We start from the raw sequence: 27122 nt of genomic DNA on the forward strand, positions 1-27122 counted from the left end.
CTTTCCTTGTGGCTTCTTCGTGGTTTCCATTTGCTTGAGGTATGCCAAGGTACTTTTAGCTCTGCCCTTTTGGAGTGTAATGCCCTCTGTAGAATAAAATATTGTATCCAGAAGAGTTCAACCCTAGGACAGCTAAGATACTGCGCAGGACCCTCAAGCTCCCAGGACTCTGGTAGAGGACCCGAGCTTGAGATATAAAACATATAATAGCGTGACAATGGCCAAGTAAGATTTTTGTGTAAAAAAAAAAAAACACCTTGTCAGTATTTAGAGGTAAAGTAACTGTAAGATTGAAAATATTTTGTGCTGGATACTGAGGTAATTTAAAATTAAATATCTACCAACAATAAGTCTTAAGCTAATACTTGTACATGTGCAAGTATTGGAAAAACCCTTATTTAGTATTGTTTAAATATCTGTTATAACACACACTTTCAAACTAGGCATAATAAGTGCATTAGAGATAATTAGGAGAAACATAAAAATTGATGTGTGTGTGTGTATATATATATATACATACATATATATATATATATATATATAGTATCTCACAGAAGTGAGTGCAACCCTTGCATTTTTGCAAATATTTCATTAAATCTTTTCATGGGACAAAACTATAGAAATGAAACTTTGATATACAGGACAACAAACTATAAAACTAATCTTTGATATTCTGTATGTCAAAATGTAATTTCTATAGTGTTGTCCCATGAACAGAAATAATGGAAATATTAGCGAAAATGTGAAGGGTGTACTCACTTCTGTGAGATACTGTACATATAGTGGGGATTAAAAGATTGGGCACACCTGGTTAAAATTAATTGTAATGTGCAAAAAGAACCCAAGGAAAGATGGAAAAATCTCCAAAAGGCATCAAATGACAGATTAGACAGTCTCATAATATGTCAAAAAAAAAAAAAAAAGTTAGATTTTATTTCCATCATTTACACTTTCAAAATAACAGAAAAAAATGGCATCTGCAAAAGTTTGGGCACCCTGCAGAGTTAATACCTTGGCAAGTATCACAGCTTGTAAACACTTTTTGTTTTGGGCTTTCCATGGCCTTCACAATCCCCTGACCTCAACATAATTGAAAAATCTATGGATAGACCTTAAAAGAGCAGTGCATCACAGACAGCCCAGAAATCATTACAATGAATTTTAACCGGGGGGGGGGGGGGGGGGGGGGGGGGACTTTGGATCCCCATTGTGTGTGTGTGTGTGTGTATATATATATATATATATATATATATATATGTGTATATATATATATATATATATATGTATGTATGTGTGTGTGTGTGTGTGTGTGTATTCTAAAACATTAATGCATTACTAGACTTGCAGTGTAAATTAAATAATGATTTTATGCCAAACAATCCTTATAACAAAAGTCAAACTTGTAGATCTAAAAGAGAAAAATCAGTTCCAAATGATAATTATTTCTCAATATCAGTGAATGCAGCATTTTGGGCTTTGATGACACTGAACACAGATGTCTGGGCTACTGGTATAATCTTTACTAGAACATCCCACTGTTTCCTTTCTTCCATTATTCAGTTGTTTCCAGCTGATTCAATATTATTGGTGGATTGCAATTCTTATACTAATGTAAGGAACTGTGCAGTTTGCATATTATTATTATTTATTAGTCAGTTAGTCATTAGTCGGGGCAATTTTTATAAAATAAAAATAATAAATTATAAGACTGGAAAATTGAGGGCTATTTATTGACCATTATACTGATCTATTTAAATTAAACATGAACAAATCCAGTCATTAAATCACAGATGTGGACAACTGTTTTTAAAAGAAATGTGCTTGGTCTTAGTGTGACTGATACTGTCTGATAAAAATAAAATAAAAAAAAATATATCAAACTGAAAATTCATGGTGCAAGAGCCCAAACAGAGAAAATCATATTTTATGTAAAATCCAGAATTTATAACACAAAGCAAGTTTACTATTACACTTAGTGTTTGAGAAAAATATGGCCTTCCAAAATAATAAGTAAGTAAATCCAATGTGAATTTTAAATGTGAGCATGAGCTCACACGTTGAATGAAAGATGAAATTAGAAGCAGGAAAAAAAGAGAGATGTAAGAAAAGAAAGTTACAAGCAGATTTTTTACTAAAGATTACAGTTAGATTACACTGCAAAATGTTTTGATATGCACATTTGTATAGTCAAGCTGGATCTTTGTGACACCTGCACAAGCAGACAAATTAACCAAATTAACTTTGTCACATACTGTATTTCCTTTCTTTAACTTGAATCCTGCTATGTGAAGTGAGTGCTCAGACACAATAGGAAGACATGACAGTTGTGATGTGCAGGGAAAGTAGTTTCCAGCACAAGAATACTAACAATCTGCCTAGTGGTGTGGGATTGTGAGGGAGGGAACAGACTAGCATGTTCAAGGAATACTGATAGATTCTTAACACTGCAGTGGGTTTTGTAAGTCCCTTTAGTGTATTTACTTTGTTTTGAAAGGAGTCCAGTCATAAGTCAAACACTTTAGCATGTTGACTGGCAGACAGTGACAAGAAAGAAAGTCTAATTTTTTATTCAAAGCGGCATCTGTGCGGCCAAAGAAGCAAGAACAGTCAGGAGTGACTCGAAAGAAGATAATCACTTTCGTCCTCACCAAAAATCTTTTGAAGCCATGCAACAGTAGGTACAGTCCTTGAACCTGAAATGCAAGAGCCAGCCTTAAAATGGAGAAAATCCAGTCTGCTTTGTATTTAGTGTTCCACAGAAAAATGTAAATTCAGAAACACAAACTTGCATCAATAAAGTATTAAGAATGATGCATTGTTGAAAGCTTGTACATGCATGTAGATAATTGGTTTGCATTGCAGCTACTTTATTTAAAAGGAAAGAAAATAGAGTCAAAGAACAAAGTGTTTTTTTTTTTTTTTTTTTTTTTTGCTGTTTTGCTAAAGGGTTGAATTTATTACTTTCCTTATCTCAATGTGGCCAGACAATCAGAAGCATGGTCAGGCTTTTCTGGAGCATCTCATGGATCACGGTCAGTGGGTAAAATCCCCATGAAATTCCTAATGGTTTTAGAAATCTAAGAAGTATGAACTTATTCTAAATTGAGGTGCAACACAGCAGATGTGTGAAAAAGGCTAATTTTATAAGGACCGAGTGACAAATTTCTATCTGCAGGCTTGACTTTGGCTCTGAGGATGTCTGCCTTTACAAAAAGTATGTTAGTTCTGATTAAAGTATTTAACTCTAATTGCAATCAGAAAATCAGTTTTTTGATACTGTCTGAAACAGATTTACTTAAATGGCTTAATGTATGCAGGCGTATGTTTTCCTAATAATTAATCTCAAATAAAAAAAAAAAAAAGATTTTGCAAATAGTATGGCTGACTGTTGTAGTCAACATTGTGTCCTGGTGGGCAAAGCTTAAAGAAACTTCATAGCCTCTCTCTTACGCAAATAAATGAGAAATTATGCATCAGAGACAGTTTCTCATTTCAGCCTAATTAAAGTTTTAATTGCTTGATGTTGCGCACAGCATCTTGTGAAAAAGCAGACTCACCATTAGGCACACCAGAAATCAAAAAGAGCTGTGAAAACACAAACAAAAAATAATACACTGTAGTTCCTCTGCATAATTGGTTCTGAATAGTTAACACCTCCAGATTTTCTTTAAAAACTGACTGGGAGAAATCCTCTGCTTTGAGCACACGCACACACACATAGTGTTTAATCTGTTTTGTGACTGCTATTCTGATAATTATGAGGGGCAGACATTACACTACAGCATTGAGAAATACATTAGACGGACAAAAGACCAGAAAGGCTAATCCTATTGGTTTTGCAATCTCTAGGAATCTACATTTCACATGGATGAGTTGAAGCTAACGTCTGCGGGGTATGCATTGCCAATGTCATTAGAGCCAGGTGTTGGGATTCAGCTCACTATTCCTCCCTTTGCTTCCTTTGGCAGGGAATACGTGCTGTCGAACACTAAGTCTTGACAGTGGTCTGCTCCATTTTCTCTCATCATGAGCCCAGTAGACACCTGTGGTGACAGTAATTGAACACTCTCAGATCTTTTGCGATCACTCAGTCCTGTCTTCCTGCAGTTACTGGTCATCCTGCAAAGGAAAACTGCACAAACTCCTTTGTTTTATTCTACAAGTGCACCTCTGAACTTGTGGTCTGTGCCACAGGATCCACTGACATGTTGGGAAGTTTCTCATGTTATGCTTTTGATGATTCAGTAAATGCATTTTTAGATTAACTGATGACAACAAAGACAAAACCCAATCTGGTTTCTATGCATTTCCTTGGGAGGAGCAATTGCAAAGGTACTCTTGAAGTTCTTGTGTTTTTTTTTTTTTTTTTTTATCACATTTTTTTTCTGACCTCATGGTTCAGAATAAAAGTGACAGAATTAACAAAGTTATTACAGATTTAAAAAAAAAAAAAAAAAAAAAAAGACTATTGAAGTCCATTTCATAGTCATCAAAACATTTCATTAAAACACAAATGCCTCATAGTGGCAATGTAGAAAACATCAGGTGATCACTAAAGTCATTACCATCCAGCTTCATGGCAGGGGAGAGTCTGTAGACAATTTCATGGCTATACATATTAATAGCTGTGGAAAAATTTCAGTCTAGCTCAAAGCAATGGACTGAATGAAGGATAGAATGACATTGCCATCATCAGGGCCATGCCGCTAGCATGACTAAAATCATTACCCATATATAAGGGCCTAATGCTGTGGATAAGATGTAATTTAGATATCTATGAGGATACTCAATCATCCAGGTCATGGTATATCTAAGATATAACCTCAGTTTCCTGTTTAAGTTTCTTGGAGACATTTCATCTCATTTTGCTTCTTTAGTTCAAACTGGCTGTACAGGAGTTCCTTCAGTAGGCTGTAAAAGGGTTCAAATTTTAGGTGCTTGCACCATCCATTTTCTGCTGCTTATCCTGAGACGGTTCACAGGGGCAGCTGCCTAAACAGGGAGACCCAGACTTCCTTCTCCCCGGCCACATTCACCAGTTCATCCGGAGGGATCCCGAGGCGTTCCTAGGCCAGCCAAGAGATGTAGTCAGTCCAGCATGTCCTGGATCTTCCCCGAGGCCTCTTTCCTGTGGGATGTGCCCGGAAAACCTCACCAGGGAGGCCTCCAGGAGGCCTCCTAACCAGATGCCCGAGCCACCTCATCTGGCTCCTCTTGATGCGATGAGGAGCAGCGACTCTACTCTGAGCCCCTTCCGGATCACCAAGCTTCTCACCCTATCTCCAAGGGAGAGCCCCGCCACCCTGTGGAGAAAACTCATTTTGGCCGCTTGTATTCGCAGTCTTGTCCTTTCGGTCACTACCCACAGACCATAAGTGAGGGTGGGAACGTAGATCGACCAGTAAATCAAGAGCTTTGCCTTTTGGCTCAGCTCCTTCTTCTGTCCATAGAAGTTATGAACAGAATCAGTGACAAAGGGCAGCCTTGGCGAAGTCCAACCCGCACTGGAAACGATTCTGATTTACTGCCGGCAATGCGGACTAAGTTCGGACACTGGTCGTACAGGGACCGGACTGCTCGTACAAGCGAGTCCGGCACTCCATACTCCCGGAGTACCCCCCACAGCAGTCCCCGGGGAACACGGTCGAATGCCTTCTCCAAGTCTACAAAGCACGTGTAGATTGGTTGGGCAAACTCCCATGCCCCCTCAAAGACCCTGAAGAGGGTGTAGAGCTGGTCCACTGTTCCATGACTGGGACGAAAACCACACTGCTCCTCCTCAATCCGAGGTTCGACTATCTGACGGACCCTCCTCTCAAGCACCCCTGAATAGACTTTACCGGGAAAGCTGAGGAGTGTGATCCCCTGTAGTTGGAGCACACCCTCCGGTCCCCCTTTTTGAAGAGGGGACCACCACCCCAGTCTGCCAGTCCAGGGGAACTGTCCCTGATGTCCACGCGATGCTGAAGAGGTGTGTCAGCCAAGACAGCCCTATAGCATCCAGAGCCTTAAGAAACTCCACCCCCGGGGCCTTGCCACCGAGGAGCTTTTAAACCACCTCAGTGACCTCAGCCCCAGAGATAGGAGAGCCAGCACCAGCTACCCCAGACTCTGCTTCCTCATCGGAAGACGTGTTGGTGGGATTGAGAAGGTCTTCAAAGTATTTCCTCCACTGCCTCACAATGTCCCGAGTCGAGGTTTTCCTGAAACTTTTATTACCATGCCATGTTGTGTTTATACCCCAAAACATTCTCTAGCAGTATACTTATTACTTTACTACATTACTCCGACATCTCTAGACTTTTTATACTTGCAATTAGTGCAATTAAACAACCAGATTATCTCTTTGTAGTGATGCTTTAATTCCACTGAACTGAGGGCCTTCATGTTCTTGAAATAGTGCCAAATTAAACTCATTGGACTCTGCTGGAGATGAAGCAACTAAATACTGAATTAAAGTTAAGTATATAGTAATTGCCACAATGCACAAAAAGAGGTATTGGTGAAAGCAGGCATGACCTTTAGACTGATTAGGTCTATAAATGGATTGGCAGAAGTATGAAAAGAAGGCTTCATTAGCAAGAAATTGTAATTGCTATGCAAACTAGATCTAATTACAGCCTATTTAAAGAACAGGCAAAGATTGACACGTTGATATTTAGCCCTTCCATGTTCAAAGTATCTTAGGCCAAGACACTTGGTATGCTTTGTTTTCTCATTAATTTTTATTTCATCATTGAAACAATGTCATATATTTTTATAGCATTTTACTAAATCTGAATGGGAAATATGACTCAGAATTCTCAGAATTTGCTTGCCTAGACCTGTTATCAACGCTCAGCACTATTCTAGTGACCCAGTCTCATAAGGCAGCATTACTACCACACTCTCACTGCACTTGCAGATGATGTATATTGTGGTTCATGAGCTATTCTAGACCCTATGTGTGTGTGTTTCTTTGCAACATTTCAGCACAATTTCATTTAGTTCGTTATTGGATTCATCAGTCCAGATTATACTGTTTTTATAGACAGTTTAGTCTGGCCTTTCTATGCTTGTGCTTAGGAATTGTTGCACTTTTGTATCCCCTTTGGATACTGATATGTCTACCTTCTAGAGTATTCTTCATTTGGTTAGGTACTTTGAAGGGCTTTTTTCTTACTATGAAAACGATCTTGTGATAATACACCATCCATCCTTGTCCCTGCAATCACCCTAATGAGGGCTGAATCAAGGACTCCGTGCTCCCCAAGTTTTAAGCTGACAACAGTTTTATGGATGTCATTTCTTGGTTGATACTTCATAATGATAAGTGGCAATTGTTGTGCTGACTTAGTGATTAGAGAAGAAGGAGAAGATACATTTTATATTAATTCCATTAAAACTAAAGCCAAAACTACAGTGGGATGTTCATGTCTGTAATGGATGTTATATGCTGAGTAAATATGAGTTCTATTCTCAGCAGTCCATTTAAATCCACTATGAGCAGACTGCACTGTGGAGCTCCAGATGTAATGAACACACCAGTACAGGACAGCAGACTCATCATTGTAATGCAGTCACTCTGCTGAGTGAAAAGTGAGGAAGAGTTTTTCCTTACCTTGTCTGACACATTCAGAATATTACAACAAATACCAGCTGGAAGCCTCATAAATCATCTAGGCCTACAGGACAAAGGGGATCACATGGCGCCACTGTGCAGCAGATGCTAAAGGGTTTGGCTTTAGTGATGATAAGAGAACTCCATTTAGAGAGCAGGGTTTGGAGAAGTAGATTATCAGTACCAGTGAGGTCAGGGGATGGTTGTATAATTAATACTGTATGAGTTAAACCTATGACATGCTTCTTCTGCTACACACTACTGTCTGATAAAAAGAAGAAAGGGTAGAGGGGAACATGTGGCTGAAGAGCATGGGTGGGTGAGAATTGGGGAGGGGTGGAAGACCCTGCAAGAAGTGAGGAAATGCTTCTTTCTCCCTTTTCGTGGCTCAGTATTGTTCTGTCTCTTCTTATTAGAAAGCTAATTCAACTGTCTGTTTTAATACTGGAGAGCAGCTTTTATTCTTTTTTTTCTCCTCCTTCACAACCTTTTTCTATTCTGTTCAGCACTAATCTGTGCAGTGGCAGCACTTGATAAGACAGAGCACATTCGCTTACTCTCTGCGCTTTTTAGAAGCTTTGTCTAGGCACAAGCCGTACAGTCGTTTATTTCAATAAGTTTTGCAGTAGAATTTTAAAAAAGGAGAAAACTTTACAAGGTGCATTTTTTCAGTAGTTTCCATTGTTAATCTTCAGAGGTTTTCAGTTGATATTGCCCTCCAAAACCTAAAAGAAAGCAGGAGCTTCTTTGTTTTAAGCACGCAGAAGCCTCAGTTTTAAGGCCTTTGAAGTTCACAAAGTGTTGGAGCTTATAGAGGTATTGTTCTTGGGGCAAGAGGATGAATTTTAGACTGAATTAAAATCTTCAGGCTTAACTTTTACTGGCACTTGTATTGTAAAGATCAAACATGTCTTACTGGACCTTGAATGCTAACTAAGAACCCCCAGGACAGAAGGAAGAAAAAAGGGATTCATGAGGACTTGACTGTCCTCTGATAATTCTGATGTTACTCCAATTCTTGTTCAGTGGAATTGCAAAGCAGTGGGAAAAAGGCAATTAACTCCATGATGAATTCATACAATATTCATTGTAGTGGGCATTGTGCAGAAAGAGATGCCTAATAGGCATACCTTAAATGTAAATGTCAGTTTCGATTTACTATTTAAGTGTTTTTGTCTTTGCATGTTGAGGCACATAAAATTATAAGTGATAACTAAGGTATAAGGCTCATGAAAAGGATATATATATATATATATATATATATATATATAAAACTAAAACAAAGTAAATGTAATCTATCAGTATGTATAAACAGAAATTAGAGAAGTTGTCGATTATTAAATATCCATCAGCTGTAAGTTCAAAGTAACAGCTGAGTTAGACAAGTTGATGTTTTAAGATGTTTTAAGCTTTCTGAATTTCTTATAATAAAAATATACAATAACTTTGTCTCAACCACTGCTATTTAAGAAAAAAAAAAAGAAAAAAACCAACTGCTACTGAGCAGTCTTTTGTATAAAATACATTTCTATGGACTCTCATTCTGTATTAAGTTGACGCTGTGGATGGTCTTCCTGTCATTTGTACACATCTATCTAAAAAAGATTTGCTATGTTGACCTGGAGAGTAACATAGTGGAAGAAAAGAGAAATTTTCCCTTTTTACAAAAGGAAGCTTCTACTGGAGTGAAGGCTGTTGATGCTGCAGAAAGTTAGAAATTCTTTTCATTAGCATGTTTGGCCCTCTCTCACTCAGTTGAATGTGTGTTATGCACCAGCTCTGTGAACATTCTGTGAATTTATTCACACCAATTATTGGACTGCTGGGCTGGTTGTTTTTGGATTTTAAACTGCATTTCTACAACATATGGTGCAAAACAAGAAGCACACTGAAAGTTGTCAGTCTTTTTTTAAAGTGGGATTGTGACAGAAACCAAACCAATAATTTCTTGTGATTATTAATGTTAATATATGTATGCTAATATGTTATATATATATATGTGTGTGTGTGTGTGTGTGTGTTATAACATTATTCCTGACTCCCATAAACCGCCATAAACAACACATTCACACATGTTGAAGGTATCCAATTGGTCATATTGCATAGTGTAATACATAATGTAACACAAAATCATGGTCATTAAGTTCTCAGTTCTTATTGTTTAGAAGTTTATTTAATCTTGTTTTTACTTTTTAACTCTGGTAACTCTACGAGCTCTGTCTGCAAGGATGTTGCCATGGTGACTGCCCTTGTCTGGGTGGCTGGGGGTCCTGTGTGGACCCGGGCCTTCTGAGGGTATTTTTCTATCTTTAATCAAGAGCATAATTGTTTGCTTTGAGAGCAAGATTTCTGATTTTCATGCTCAAATATCTTGCTCTCTCTCAGAACTCTGCTCTCACACTCAGAAAGTCCCTCTTGCTTTCAAATATATCATTCTTCCTTTCAAAACTCTGCGCTCAGACTTGGTCTCTTTCCCTCACACTCACACATTCTCTGCTCTCTCAAAACTTCTGCTCTTGGATTTTTTTTCCTCTCTCTTGGGTTGCTAAAAACAATCTGTCTGTCAAACGTCCTCCAGCCAATAGAATACGAGATAATTCAAGCAAATCGTCCTCACTTACTTTAGGGTGCGCTTGTTTTACTTGACACAGTGACTCCACACTCTTAGCCCAGACTTTGTAGTAGTGACTAATTATCATTTTATGTTTTATATAACAATGTCTCATTAATAAAACAAATAAGTTATTTCTAATAGTTTTCTACAGTGTAATAATAATGATTAGCAAAAAAAAAAAAAAAAAACTCAACATGTTACGTTTCTGTCAGAGGGGGCGGGGCAATTTTAAAAACTCAACATATCCAGACCGCAAAGGCTCATGGGAGATGCAGATTCAGCTGAAATTTAACCTTTTTTTTTGTATGTCAAAGGTTAATGAAAGGGCTAAACAGTATGAGATAATCTAATATAAGAGAATTAGTTCAAACTACTGGAGGCTTTAAATAAATTTAGACAAGTGAACTAATGGGTTTTAAATTTTAATGGTTTGCCATGTTGATACAACTTGACATGTTTCAGCATTTGTAAAAGCTAGAATGGTTTAAGGCAACGGGTTTCCATGAAAATTTCTATTTTGTGTTGTGTGCATGTGATGTTAATATTGTATATTCCACATATCCAGTAGACATTATGCCTCTGGAAACTGAAGTTATTTATTTATGTTGTGTATTGTACTGCACAGGAGGGGGAAGGAGAGGTCCAGGAAGTGAGCTGCCTTCCTAGCAAATCCATTTGGGTTCACAAAACAGCTGCTAGGGCAGAAGCACAGCACTCAACTCACCTGCTCCAAAGCCAAGGTCAACCACCACCTCAGACAGACCTACATCAATGAATGCAAACAGCAATATCTGGGCCCCTGATTGATCCACCTCCACCAATGCGGATTTTGATGGGAACAAGCCCGGTTGGAGAGAAATCCAGGAGGTGGTCAAAAGGGCAAGAGCAAGCTCCGCTACTGGGCCCAATGGAGTGCCTTATAAGGTATATAAAAACTGCTCCAGGCTGCTCCATCGGCTCTGGAAGATCTTGACGATGATCTGGAGTAGCGACAAGGTAGCAGACCCGGGGAGACATGCAGAGGGTGCGTGGATCCCAAAGGAGGAAAAGTCTCAAAATATCAATCAGTTCCGAACCATCTCTGCTGTGTTTCAGGGAAGACCTTCTTCAGCCTCGTCACCAGGCGACTGAAAAATTACCTCCTTAAAAACTCCTACATCAACCCTTAAGATCCAGAAAGGTATCTGGATGTTTGGACCACTATGCCAACTTCAGCCTGACAGTATCTTCTGGATCAATAACATCCTCTTTGCACTCCCCATGAACAAGCTGGTGAAGTCTGCTGAAGTCTAGTGTAGGAGGCTCCTCACCAAGTCTGGAGTCTGACGGCCACCCATTCGAGCCTTCATGGACGACCAGACGGTGATAACACCATCTGATCCGGGCTGCAGGTGGATCCTGAGTGGCCTTGAAGAGTTGATGGGCTCCTGGGCTCATATGAGCTTCAAACCAGCTAAGTCAAGGTCTCTCGTGCTGAAGGAAGGGAAGGTGACCAGTAAGGTCTGCTTCTCACTCAGCACCACCAAGATACCATCACTCACTGAGAAACTGTAAGAGCCTAGGAAAGGTGTTCAGCTGCAGCCTGAGAGACGCAGCCTCCATACAAGGAACCAACAATAGATGGAGATCTGGCTAGCCATGGCGGACAAGTCTGGCTTGTCTAAGTTCAAGGCCTACATTTACCAGCATGGTATCCTCCCTTGGATCCTCTGGCCCCTCTTGGTCTATGAAGTCCCCATTTCAACAGTGGAGTGCTTCGAGGTAAGGGTTTGCAGGTTTCTCCACAGGTGACTAGGGCTGCAGCAAAGCCTGAGCAGCATTGCTCTGTATGGGCAGACCAACAAGCTGAAGTTCCCCATCAGCAGCCTGAGCGAGAAGTTCATGGTCACTTGGTGGAGGGAGCTGCTTCAAATCTGGGAGCCCAGTGACCCAAAGGTCATGGAGGCTGGAATCAAGGTTAGGACAGGACGTAAGTGAAGAGATTCCAAGGCTGTGGGCGTTGTAGAGTCAAGGATACAGCAAAGGGTGGTGGTGGGCACAGTGGCACAAGGAAGAGCTAATTTGGGTAGCAGCAGAACACTTCGGTATAGCAGGGCACAGAGGAAAGAGAGGAGGTTGCTTTTAGAATTCCTAAAAAATACATAGATTAGGACTGTACTTCATTGCAACTGTATGCAGACTATTTGCCTTAGACCCCATGCATGGACAGACTTTTAGGCTTCTCGGGGTATCTAAACATATCATTGTGTAAGACACACTTACAGTAGGTTGTTTCTTGATAAGGGTCTGTCTTAAAGGACAGCACTCTGCAACTTAGAGAAGTTCCGAGCACAGGATATAAACATGAAAGCACATGAAGCACAGGTTCCATAAGACACACTCTGATTCTTACCATATAAGATTCTATGTCCTAGAGACTGGACTCACACAGAGACATCCTATATTCATGACTCAGGAATGTCTTTGTCTAAAGAGTATATAAGACCACAGCCCACATCTGGTCTGGGAATTTTCTACGATTGGCTTCAGAGACCTCACAGAGATGCATATCTGTTTACGATATAATTTTTAGTAAAAAAGATCATTTTTACATAAAACTGATGTCCGGAGCTCTTCTTTTACCTGAAAGTATTTTTGCCACACCACTAGCTTAAAGTAATGCCACCACAAATTATTTCTCCACAACACTTGCTTCCACAAAATAAACCACACAATGACATCACAAGCCACAAAGTACTCCACAACACTGTCGGAGAGCCCTGGGTGAAGGGTGCTTCCACTGAAGACACAACCAGGTCCTGAAGGCCATAGTGGATGTTATTTGCAGTGGGATCAGTCACAGCAAGAGCCTTTGCCCATTTAAGAACACCATCACTTTCATCAGAGCTGGGGAGAAGTCAACAATGGCCACCTGAAACACCTCCCCTGGCCTATTCATAACGCCGTGTGATGGGAGCTGAAAGTTCTGGCGGAAGCAGCTGAAGTTCACAGAAGCAGTTGCCAAAACAACATCAAGGCCAGACATTGTCCTCACTTCAGTAGCATCCAAGCAGGTAATTCTCTGGGAGCTCACTGTGCCATGGGAGGACTAGATGGAGGAAGCCCATGGGAGAAAGAGGATAAAATACAAGCTAGTGGAGGAGTGCTAGAGCAATGATTGGTGGGCAAGATTCCAACCCATCGAAGTGGGATGCCAAGGATTTGTGGACCAATCATTCTGCAGGGTCTACAAGATGCTGGGCACCACAGGAGCCAGCCAGCTGAGGGCCATAACGCTGACTCTTCAAGGTGGTGGTGGATCAAGAGGGGAGAGGCATGGCAAGTGGGGTAGCTCTACCTGGACACACGCTGGGTTGCCAAGGGGAGGGGGTCCGATTGTTGAAAGATTCGAAACCCCCGTGATCCCAGGTTACTTCACTGATGATGTGTCCAGGGGAAACATAAGGTGTACTAAAAACTAAATGTAATCCTAAAGAATCATAATACATACCTCAGCTCAATTCAATATTTTGTGTTGGAATCCTGTTAAATCACATTACCACTGTTTAATTAAATGGAAAATAATAAAGTAGACATATAAAAATAATGACAACTGCCAAAGGACATCCAAAAGTTTTATTTGAGGAATTTAATGCATTAGCGTCAAATCCTTTATTAAAATGTTATTGTTATAAATATCTAATATCATAATAAAAGGGTTGGCCTTGGGTTGCAAGACATTCTATCACCTCTGCAGATAATTACAGGTAAGCTATAGTAATAGATGCAAGATTGTTTGTATATTGGTGTGCATATCGTTTGATGAAACTAATAAGAAAATTGATAAACTAATTAAAAAAAATGTATGTGTATCCATGTACTCCTGATGATACACAGAGAATGAGCTCATAATGCTGCTGATTGCCAGCAACCGAGCTGAACAACTCCTTGCAGAAAATTCTCAGCAAATTGTGCTACATTTATATTATGTAAGGTTCTTTGTGACTTTATTTGTACAGAATGAAAGAATATTAGATATGCAAAATATTATTTTATATTTTCCACCACTACCTGCATTCCAAATGTTGTGTGTGGTTTAGTTGCCTTAAATAGGCCTGTATCTTCCATTGAGACATGTATGCCACCCTACTGAAAATTTCCTGCCTCTGCCACTGCACCTTGTATGTTGAAGCAGGGTGTTGTGTAAGAAGTTGTCTAATCATGAGGTGGTCATAAGGAAACTAAAGTGGATACCCAAGCATATGATTTTGTACTCGTCAGGTCCTCCCTTGCCCTGGTGGCATGATTAAACTTTGGAGGAGTCATCAGATTTCCTGGCACTTGGAGATTAAGCTGATCTCAGACAATCCCTCAAGCAGTGGCGGCCATTCACCATTGTAATTTTATGCTAATGGAGAGATACAGTATCTTTCACTTTGTAACAGGCAGCAATTCCAAATCTCTGTCTCCTTGATGCTTATTGCCTTTTCATTTCTGTCTTTCACTATATCTTTTGTCTATTCTCTGACCCTCCTATAGACTTAGATCCCCAGAACATTATTCAATTCCAGTCAATCTAATTTTGTCTATTGGACTGTTTGGTTGTGCAGCCCTTGCCTGATGTTTTGTAAATACTGTACATTACTGTATAGTTTTAAAGGATCACATAGAAAGCGCTAACGCATCATGTCTTGCAGTTGCACTGTCTCTTTCTTTGTAAGTCATGCTGTCTTCTAAAAATAGTTAAAATTAAATAGATTAAGTTATACATTGACTGAATATTCCATTAAGACCCTGTATAGAGGAAAATAATGGTCTTGACAAGTCACTCATCCCTTTTAAAATTGGGAGTTGATTATCTGTGCATGTAGCCAAATGTGAATTAATGAATTATTAATTAAATAATTGTGACACACTTTTAAGTAGCAATATAAAGAGCTATATAAATCTAATCCAATTTCATTATTATTGTTGCACCATGCCTGTTTTCAACTTTGATGGGATTCATGTGTTATATACAGTGGTACTACATATTGTATGTTGTACCTTTACCTACATTTTTCCGGTGCACATCTTTGTCCTCCAGGATAAAAAAAAAACGTACATTTTTGGTCCAGGAGAAATTTTGAGTATTTCACATTGTGCACATTGCTTTATTTGTTAATTGATGTATAATTGACTCAGAATTAAACTAATTTAATTTTCATATGTCATAAAAAAAGAGTCACTTACTTTTACATCTGTAAATTTTATATGTAAAGCTTTACTCATGTGTCTCGCATAAAGTGATCCAGCTGTTTGGAGAAAAATTATACAGTCGCTTATGATGCATTCAATGGCAAGCAATCTGTGATAACACCCCATTATTACTGTAATTATTTTCTTTATATTTACCCAAACAAGCTACATAAAAAAATTACATCAATCATAATTATCAAAATGCAACTGAAATAATAAAAATATATTCAACCAACAGATCGGCCCAGCTTGGGGGATAGAAGAGATGGTTGAAATATTTTGACTTCTCCGTGAACCACCGGTTGCAATAGCCAGATGGTGAACCCGAAAGAATGTGTATGTAGGGAGGGACTTATCACTGATTACATTCCTATTCATTTAAAGGTTCATCTGCTGTATAAAGAGTGTGTTCATGCTGCCTCACAGCAAATGGCAACCATTGCATTTTTCTCTCTTTTTGAATGTTAATATGAAGCACTGTTTGTGCAATAGAAATTAGGCATAATGAGGCTGTTAACAAAGATGTTATTCTGCATAATTTGCTGAACTGTTTTGTTGTAAAGTAAGCATTCTCTACCCATAAATCTAAATAGTTTCCTTGTTATATTTTTATTAACAAATTTATTGTGTAAAAAACACAATTTGTATTGACTTTGTGTGAGAGCCTTTCTGTGTTTTTGTCAATATTTAAAGTGACCTGAATTTGCTTTTGGTTTTGGATAGCCTGTATACACAATGCCAAGCCAGCTCAGTTGCTTTTTTTATATAGATGTCTATGGTGCAAATTTTTACAATGGAATTGTGAATTTTTTTTTTTTAGTCTAACTGGATGTTTTGGAAGTAGACATCTTTTTCGAAGTGGCACAGCTGAAACACCAACTACCTAATAATGACATCACCAACTCTTGACCACTCAGAATTCTGGGATAACTGCTACACACCATTACTCATGTTCATGGCTGAGGTTAAGAATCAGGTCATGCACAACTGACAACAAAAGAAAAAAAGGCTTCAGACTGAATGTTTTCAAATTAGTTATGAAGGTAAGCACTTTACATTCTGTTAGCCATTCACATTTTAGCAGATTATACTGCTAGTATGTAGTGGTTATCTCAGTAAAATTGTAAGTTTCGTTTCAAACAAGACTTTGATGACAGGACTTAAAACTATTTTGTAAAGATATATGCAGAAAAGGGCAAGAGAATGAGTATGCAAAAGCCAAAATCCAACTTTTTTCTGTTTTCTACTTTTTTTTTCTTCTTATGACTGTTTAAAAAGTATCAAAATTCAAACGATTGGCAAATAGTAAAAGATTTGGTGCTTACTGTCCTCAGTCCATTGGTGTCTGACAGTTTCACCAAGACCTCTAAAGCAATGGCCATCATCCTCAGGGAAACTCACCAGCATAAGAATAAAACAAACATACTCACTTGGTGAACTTCTTTGACCTCCAGGACCCTAAAAATAAATAAAAAATTTGTAGTCCAGTTTGGAGGAAAAGTCTATTTTATTGACATCCAAAATGTAATATTGCAAATTCCCTTTAGGACAAAGTAATTTTTTTTATTTCATTTAATTTAAAAATTCAGAAAAGCCAAAACCATCACAGTTTGATCAAGGCAAGGCAAGGCAGTTTATTTGTATAGCACATTTCATGTACAGGACAATTCAAAGTGCTTTACATAAAACAAAGGCATTACAGACATTTAGAAATAGTAAAAGGCAGCAACACATAGCAAGAATCACAATAAAATAATAAATTACATTAAAATGATTAAAAGAAAGAAAAGTTAAAAAAGTTAACATGCAGATTTCATGCATAGGCGCATGAGAAAAGAAATGTTTTTTTTATGTATTCTCTAAACCATTCTGGGATTTGTAAACAATCAGAAGGGCTTTAAAATCTATTCTGTGACTGACTGAAAGCCAGTGTAAAGATTTCAAAACTGGTTTGATGTGTTCAGATCTCTTAGTCCTGGTTGAAATTCTAGCAGCAGCGTTTTGGATGACGTGCAGATGTTTAATGCTCTTTTTAGGAAGTCCTGTTAAAAGACCAATACAGTAATCCATCCTACTGTAGATGAATGCATGGGTGAGTTTCTCTTGGTCTCTCTGGGAGACTAAACTTTTAATTCTGTTGATGTTTCTGAGCTGGTAAAAAGCTTCTTAGTGAAGCTTTGATGTGGCTGCTGAAAGTCAGACCTGAATCTATCAATACTCCAAGGTTACGAACTTGGTCAGTGATTTTAAGAGCCTGAGTCTCCAGGTGTTTACCAATGCTGACCCTCTTCTCTTTGCTACCAAACAAAATAATCTCAGTTTTGTCTTCATTTAATTGTAGAAAATTCTACCTCATCCAGGTGTTTATTTCCTCCAGACACTGACACAATAAGTCTATTGGGCCACAATCATCTGGTGACAGAGACATAAAGTTGTGTATCATCTGCATAACTTTGATAATTAATGCTATAGTTCTGTAATATTTGACCCAAAGGGAGCATATATAAGTTGAACAGAAGAGGTCCAAGGACTGACCCCTGGGGGACTCCACAAGTCATGGCCACTCGCTCGGATTCATAGCTACTGATCATAACAAAATAACTCCGGCCTTCTAAATAGGAACTGAAACAGTTAAGGACCGCTCCAGAAAGTCCAGCACAGTTTCCAGCCTGTGCAAGAGGAATCTGTGATATAGAGTATCAAATGCAGCAATGAGATCAAGTAGACCAGGGGTGGCCAACCAGTCAGAGACTAAGAGCCACATTTTTTACTGTGTTACCGCAAAGGGCCACATCAGACACATGGGCACACATGAACATCACCCATTCCTTCCTATGACACACACACACACACCTCTGCTAAGCCAGATTTATTCTAAATGTCACACACCAACATAATGACAGAAATTGATTCTTACAGTACTAAGAGCACAGGCCAGTCATTTTCAACAATGAATATTGTGTGCTTTTTCTCACACACAAACTCTCAGTATAACCAAGTCTACAAATAAAAATATAATTATTTACAATAGTGTTTTTCTTTTACTATGCATGTTGCTTAGTGGGACTTCTGGCCTTTCTTGCCTTGAACAATTCTCTTCAAATCTGGCTTGTATTCTGTTGTTGCCACTCGAAGCAATTCTTTCACATGGGTGTCAGATCGATGCTTTGATTTCACGTGTTTCAGGGTAGAAAACACAGACTCGCAAACGTATGTTGACCCAAACATTGACAGTATCTTAAGCGCAGCCCGTTTGACATTTGCGTATTTTTCCATTGGCACACTTTTCCAGAACTCAATGGGCCCTTCCCTTAAAGCAGGTTTCAGTTGGTCCTCCTCACAAAGATCAATCATCTCTAACTCAGCCGCTGCCTCATCTGTGACTAGCGGGGCTTTTAAACAATCTGTCTCCACATTAAATGGGTCAACGAGGAATGTAATCTGTGGCCTTTTCAGTTAAAGATCACGGAACTGTGTCACAAAGCTTTCCTGCAGGTTTCCAACCAGTGTTGCATATCTGGCTCTTTGCTTTTTCAGCGCGGTGCAGAGTGGGAAAATGCGTTAAATCTCCCTTTTGAATCTGCGCCTTGTTGACAAAAGGAAACACACTTTGCACCAGGTAAGGCAGCATTTTTAACTTACCCTGCAGGGTCAGGTTCAGTCTGTCCAAGTGACACAGCATGTCAACCAAAAAGGCCAGATCCATAATCCACTTGAGGTCCGAGAGCTCGGGATAGTCCTTGTCCTTCTCTTCCATGAACAGTTTCACGGCATCCAAAAGCTCAAAGAAGCGAGAGAGTACATGGCCTTTTGACAGCCATCTCACAGTGCAGTGCAGCGGCAGGTCACCTGGAAGCCCTTGGTCCAGCTCAGCGATGAGATTCTTGAATTGCCTGTGGTTAAGCGCATGTGTGCGGATGTAGTTGACGATTTCCATCACAGGGATCATAACGTTCTCTAAATTCAATGATTTAGACACAAGTTGCTCCCTGTGGATGAGGCATTGGAAATTCCAAAACTTGGGAAATGTTTGGTCAGCTTTGCACAGCCCCACAAGCCCGTTCACAGATCCGATCATGGCTGGTGCTCCATCCGTGGCTATTGCAGTTAGTTTCAGTATGGGCAGATTTGCTTTCACAAATGCAGTCATCATTGTTTCTTTCACATCTATGCCACGGGTTCTGTCTTTTAATGGCACAATATCAAGGAGTTCTTCTTTGATCACACAATCGTTTGACACAGACCATGCAAATATTGCCAACTGAGGCTTGTCTTGTATGTCACAACTCTCATCCAATGCAACACTAAAGTACTCACATGCTTGAAGGTCAGAGTGCAACTGTGATTCAATAGCCATGTTAATGTCTGATATTCTGTGTTCAACAGTGTGGCGGGACAGTTGGATATCTGTTACCATGCGTTTTAGTTTATCGTTTTCAGGAGACAAGATTTCAACAATGTCACTGAGGCATTTTTAACAAACTCCCCTTCATTGTATGGCTTTTTTGCCCGTGCAATGTTCCAAGCTAGTTGATACGATGCAAGCGTTACGGTTTCTGAGTGCTTTGTAATTTTTTTGAAAAACTGCATTTGCTTTTCTGCCTGACTTTTCAAAGTGACCAACTTGTGCTTGCGAAGTTCAGTCCCTTTTGGAAATTCCTGGTCGATGTTAGCATGGAGTGAGCTGAAGTGGTGCTGAAGATTTGAAGCTTTGAAATGCGCTAATGACGCCTGACATAGAAGGCAGAATGGCTTGCCATTACGTTCAACAAAAAACTATGAACTCTCCCACTCTGTTAAAAACGTCCTCTGTTCATCTTCATATTTTCGTTTTGCTGTGCATTTTTTCCCTGCAATTTGAGAGCAAACTTGACACAAATTGTTTATGTCCTACTGGTAAACTTTATTGAACTCAATAAAGTTAAACTCAAACAATTCGCACAGGCATAATAAAAAAAAAAAAAAAAAAACACACGTATGAAGGTAAGAAACCAGGCAAAGAGCTGCATGCTGCTCAGGAGCCACGGGTTGGCCACTCCTGAAGTAGACTATCCATATACTTGGCCAGAATCAGTATTCAATCTAATGTCATTTAACACTTTGACCAGAGCATAAGTGTATTGTTAACTCTGCATGTTCTATGCAAGATGTTAAGCTTGTGTGATTTATTCATTTTCATTGGTTTACATTTTTGTGAACTATACTATTAAACTTATTCATTTATAGGTTTCTGTTGATATTTTGTTCTTGGTGTGATGGTAGCACGTTGTAGTAATATTATAATGAGAAAAACAATTATCTTTTGATTTTTTCAATGATATTCTGATTGTATTGAAATATTTATATATTCTTCCTAATTATCCACTAACTGCATTTAGGATCCTGTGATTTTTCATTTGGATCACTGAAATTCTATGGGTGTGACAATTACGGGGGTAGAATGACAATAAATCAGAAATACAATTTTTTGCATTGTTAAAAGGAATTCAAGTGGAAGAAAAAACCAGGACAAAACTAAATATTTCTTCACTTTTCAGAGAAAAAAGGTTATATGACATTTCTTCAGACAATCAAGGTCAAGTCCCATCACAGTTTAACGTTACAAGGGAAACAATGTGTGGTCAGCACAATTCTTTCTCTGACAAAAGTAATACTTCAGCGCGTGAATCAAGTCTGCTTTGACACATGCATAGGCATGGATCCAGCAGCTCAGGCTTGTGGCCTTTCAGTAATGGGCTTTTCTCTATCCGTCAGGTCATCCTGTCATCCAGACCTTAAGACTGACTGAATAATACAAGTGTAACTGACTGGGAAATACATGTTCACAAGAGGATGAAAGGAATTGAAATGACAGGTGCACACGTCTGTGCCATTTGGAGCTTCCTTCTTTCCATTACTACACCTTCCTTTGGTATGCCTATATTCATGTGTGTACTGTACTTTCTCTGTGTGGATATATCCTGTACTTTTGTTTATTTTGAGGATAGTCTATATGATAACATGTGGCTGGTTTTCCATTAAACATCACACTGCAAAATATCAGTAAATAACTTCATAGGTTAAATAAAAGTTTAAATGGATAACTAAATGGAAAATATGAAAAAATACACTTACTTGTTTTCTCTTGTCACTAACACAAGGAAAGGCATTGATCAGTGTAACAAAAATAACTTTGACAATATTGAGCATTACATCTTGTTGTGCTCTCAATTAATACACATCTGCTCTTAACATACAACAGCTTCTATTTTTGATAAATGTGTACATAATTCTCTTGTCTGATCAGATTCTAACTGCCATTAAAATGCAACTCTGAGAAATGTGCCATAAATATTTTTCAATTTTACTTGAGTTGACAGTTTAACCAACAATAAGAGGAAGGAATATGTAATTAACTGCTGGCTGAGTTTACATCCGGAGGAGTTATAGCTTTCCTATGCAATAAGGAAAAATAAATTAAACATGAGCTGTATACAGATGCAGTATTTTATTTTTGTAGCTTTACAAATGTGAAAATGAGTCAAACAATCCATAAATGTGGAATAAAATGAGCAAATCTAAATATATGGGCTACAGTGCTTGTTTGTTGCATGCAAAGAAATTCATTATTTGAATTTTTTTTCTTTTTACCTTTTAGTCCAGGAAAAAAATAAAATCAATTTTATATGCTTAGGTAAAGAATGAGGGGGTTTCTTTACATCTAGCAGAACTAACCCCTCCTACTCACTTATTCTCTAACAAAACCATTGAGAGTGAAACATAATTTTTGCCCTTTTCCCTTATAGTGCTTCTTCTCAAAGCCATTATCAGACTGCTGGAGAACAATGTAGAAATTCCATGAGTGAAAAAGGTCAAATGGAGATCAAGAAATTCATTTATGCTGAAGGCTGGTTAACTCCAGAAAGTTTTCACAGCAGTTTAACACTATTATATTCTAGCTCAGACAGGGTTTTTTCTCACCCTTAATCTAATTTTTTTTTCAATCATATATAAATATGTATAAAGATAGATAGATAGATAGATAGATAGATAGATAGATAGATAGATAGATAGATAGATAGATAGATAGATAGATAGATAGATAGATAGATAGATTTTAAGTTAGATATCACAATTACAAACCAGATGCAATCTGAAGAGGGGGAAAGAAAGGGGATGGTCATGGCAAGGAAGAGTGAAAGAAACATCTGATTGAATAAATTATACAGAGGAACCCAATTTTTACCTGTTTTTCGTTTACTTGAATAAAACTCCTACTAACAAATGAAGCAGTCTGGATACTCTGGTTTGCTATACTCAGTGCAGACTGCACTGGTGAAAATACTCCTGGCCCATCCAGAACACCACTGTAACAGCAAATTCCAACATAAAACTACTGAAATAGAAAGAACAGGAAGAGATACAACCATAGTTTGACATGTCCCCATGGCAACATGCAAAACCTTCTAACTCTTCTAGGAAGTGAGTTAGGCTACGTTCACACTGCAGGTCCTAATGCTCAAGTGCGAATTTTTTATGAAATCTGATTTTTTTTGCGTGGTTGCTCACATTATAATTTCAATGCAACCTTCATCTTACAGAAATGTGAACGGTACATGGCCCTGAAGTGGCATGCATGTGCAGAGGATAATCACGTAGTGCAAGGTATTTATGAATGTAATAGTATTCATGTCTGTTTATCAATTTGGAAGTACTTGCCCTCTCTGAACCAATAAAATTATTGCTGAATAAAATAAGACCGAGAAAAGGGAGAGCACAAATGTTAACAATGGCACTTTGAGGAGCAGTGGCTCCTACTTCTGTACAGAGACTTCTGCACGAGTCCAATTTTACCAGCTCACACCCACACAAACCCATTAAGATGATTAATAAACCGACCCAGTGAAATCTGGACCTGACCCGACGATGTAGGAGATAGAACGCGATCTGACCCCCATGTTAACACATTCTAATTGTAAATACGCCCCTGTCCCTCCCTTCATTGCACTTTTCTTAATTTCTTCAAATATTTAAAGTGATGATGTTGTTTTGTTGTTGTTTTCATTTACAATAAAAAAAGGCAACAGTAAAGATTGTGAAAGCAGAATTGTGCAGTTTGTCTGACTTCTGTGACGTCAAAGTCGGATTAAATGCGACATGACTGTTCAGACTGAGGCCGCTTTCACACAGGACCACATATCAAAGTGGCCTGGGTTGGATTTGAAGAAAAATTGGATTTGCGCCATTCAGACTGTCATTAAAAAATTTGATATGAGTCACAAATGGGCAAAAAAAATCGGAATTGAGCTGCAATGTGAACACAGCCTTACCGCGGCTAACCAAACATTAGGATATACCTGTTTGTTTTTGTGTGTGTGCTGTTAATACCTGTTAGAAATCTTTTAACTATCTGCCTCAGGCATCTCTTTCAGTCTTTTTTCTTTTCTTTTTTTTTTTTTTTGTTGCTGAATGCTTCTCTCTTTGCGGTGCATCCTTGCACTGAAAAATAAATTATTATGACTAATAACAGAAAGTAAGTGAATGAAATGTAATAAACAGCAGTGCACATTACTTTAAAAGAAAGTAATTAATTATAGTAACCAGTTACTTTTACCAAAAACTGACCGAGTTAGTAACGTTGACAGCATTATAAAAATAACTAATTACTCAGGAAAGTCATTACTTTTGAAAAATGTTCAAATATGTTCCCTTTAATGGAACTTCACATTCATCTGCTCATTTATTCATAGTAAAAATGAATATTAGATCTGACTAATGAATGAAATGGAAACTTAATGGAATAAATTACTAACAGAAAAATCATGGACACTAATCTCAGGCTGCTTGGATGTCTCTGTCTCCTCTTTAGGAGAGCTGCTTCACATGATTCTAATGGCTTCCAGCCAACATGAAAAGTCTTTGTTTTTGGTCATAATGAACATTTCTCATAACATTCTTGTCTTTTATCTCTGTGAAGGAGAAGTGATGCCTATGGTTCCATAAAACTCTTTGTTTTCTGTGGACTCACCAGTGCTGCATATATCTGCTGGTCGTTTGTATGGCTGTGCATGCATGTGTTTACCACACTGACTTTTGGCCTGTCATGACATTTTACTCTTTATCAGTGAATCTTCATCACTTAAGCTATATGGTTATTTATTTATTATTTATTATTTCTCTCTGTCAGTCAGTTGAAAACAGCTTCAGTGTTCTGAATTATAGTGATGCTGTTACTATTATCAGTAATGGCAGTGGTGTTGTTACAATGGAGTAATTAGCTTACCTATTACTGAAATAAGTAACCCCATTAGTAACACAGTTTATTTTAACACTGTTATTCCCACAATTGACCCTCAAAGTTAATGAGGAAAACTCATTTGAAAGACACCATACCTGATGCATACATGAAGTACGTTCTCAGCTAGTAGCAATCTGATTATGAAGGGGAGGGGAATGTTGGCCTCCTGATGATGACAATTGGTTATCTAGCAATAGTTAAAGTGATGCTTCTGTCAGAAATCAAAGTGCATCCAAACATACTAATAACGTACAATAACTTACCTGAGGCAGCACATGTTGGAGATGACACCTCTAAGGCTATATGTAACCCACATGTAAATGTGCAAAATGGCGCATTGTCACGCCCACCATTTCCGTCTCGAGGGGTGGGCCTTCCTCTCCCTCTTTTCGCCGCGAGCTCTAAGCTGGTTAAAAATGGAGACAGAGATTCACAGAGAAACAAGTCAGAGAAATTCAAAGGTTCCAGGCAGCACCATTTTGTGTTTCTGCATTGTCTTGTGAGATCGGTCAGGTTTTTTTTTTTCTTCCTTCCCTTGTTGGGTGGATTGATGTTGATGGCGAGCTAATCCCTTGGATGAACCGGATGACATTTTCCCCTTCTGCACTGCGCAGTGTGGTAGGCCAGTTACAACAAAAGGAAAACCCTGGTAGGATTTTATAGTCACTCCTTGAGTGTGAAAGGAAGCGTTATTGACAGCTGGTATCAAAAATTATTTTGACTTGAAACATTTTTCTTTTCATTCTTTTATATTTTCTTTTTGCAAATTTTCCAATTTTCTCTTAAAAAATATGTAACCTGGGAATTTCACAAATTTAAACATGTGTACGAGTCTCATTCTCCTCATTTCTCCTGTAAGTAGTCGAGCCTTTGGCCCAATCATTTACACTACCGTTCAAAAGTTTGGGGTCACTTCCCTATTGAATCCCATGGCAAAGTGACCCCAAGCTTTTGAACGGTAGTGTAGGTTCCTTAACTTTTGGTGGAATTTAACCTCAGTGGATAGCTCTGTAGTAACAGGAGTGTTACATATACCTAACAACGGTTGGGAAGAAAGAATTCCAATATTTATTCACGTTATATTCCAATATATAAGGAAAGAAGGGTTACTGCCTTGCACAGGCTCTGGTTAACAAACGTTAAAGAAAGCAACAGTTTTAAGTCATTATAATGTTCTGTTTGGGAACACTTCGGCTTCCCAGTGAAGCCTGAGCCTTGGTAAGTAGTAAGTTCCCTTACTGTACCAAAAAGAACCAAGCTGTGACCATAAAACCAAGGTATGGTACAGTATGTAGCAAACCCTTATTCTTGTGTACCGTTACACCCTTAATTTCAATTTGGGCACCCATGAACCTGCTGTGGACCCCTTACTCAGGTTTGGTTCATCTTCACTGGTGGTCCAGGGACTTCACCCTGTGTCCTCTGGCCTCTAGTTCACTTCTCTTACCATTAGGCCACCACTCCCCACTAACTACAACTACTTAGATTTATTTCCCTTCGAGATGAACTAAACACAAATGGTACATTAATAAGCAGAAGTTCCATCATGGGTCTAAGTTCTATCAGGTCGTTTAGGATATTGTAGAAAAAAAATAAATCAATTTATGCATGTTATGACTGAAATTCAATCTTTTGCACATGCAAAATGAAATCTTTATATACTTATATACCATTCTGCATTGTTTGCACAAGTGAAGTATGATAAGTCATCCATCATTTAATACAAGAGTATTTTTTGCAATAATAATAATAATAATAATAAAGATAATAAAAGAGCATTTTTACGGTACTTTTAGCTTGCAGATTTATGTTATGTAAAAGTAATGGAATGTTCTTATTAGACTGATGTATTTTGGCTTATAAACACTGTGGACAACAATTGTTTATGGAGGTTTTGTTTGGGATTATCCTTCAACAGTTTCCAGCTGTTCTTATATCTGATAAGGTCTATCTGACAGCCAGTTGAAGTAAGAAACTGCTGTTAAATCTTCTCTTAAGGTCCACTTAACGTCACTAGGCCAATATCTGACCATTGCATCAACACAATCTGTTTAATGTTCTTGGCTTTGACCAAACTATACTGTTTCAGTAATATACTCCACAATTTAAAAAAAAAGAAAGAAAAAACAATGAATTTTTGTTGGGCTGTGATGCTTGGATGTAAGCTTTGGCAGACTACCATTTGCCACCTCCATTGCAGATTGATTTTCCAGTCAGTGCTTTTTATTTAACAATGGGGTGATTTAGTGGGACAGAGTTTCACATTAAAGTTCATGCTATCTTCCACAGAATAAATATGTGTTCCTAATCATGCTGGAGTGAAGAATCTGTATCTTCCTGAATCATATTACAATAATCTCTTATTACAATTAAATGAAGCTGCTTAATAATGCAAGCTGCTTTGCAACTCACTT

The 27122-nt window shown here is 38.4% G+C and overlaps 1 pseudogene; it reads left to right on the forward strand.

Annotated features, from left to right (window-relative positions):
* Window positions 1–217: 217 nt before the first annotated feature.
* Window positions 218–13675, forward strand: LOC121642768 (annotated as a pseudogene).
* The last annotated feature ends 13447 nt before the right edge of the window (window positions 13676–27122 follow it).

The sequence above is a fragment of the Melanotaenia boesemani genome, chromosome 7 (genome assembly GCF_017639745.1).
Source record: "Melanotaenia boesemani isolate fMelBoe1 chromosome 7, fMelBoe1.pri, whole genome shotgun sequence".
NCBI classification, from domain to species: Eukaryota; Metazoa; Chordata; class Actinopteri; order Atheriniformes; family Melanotaeniidae; genus Melanotaenia; species Melanotaenia boesemani.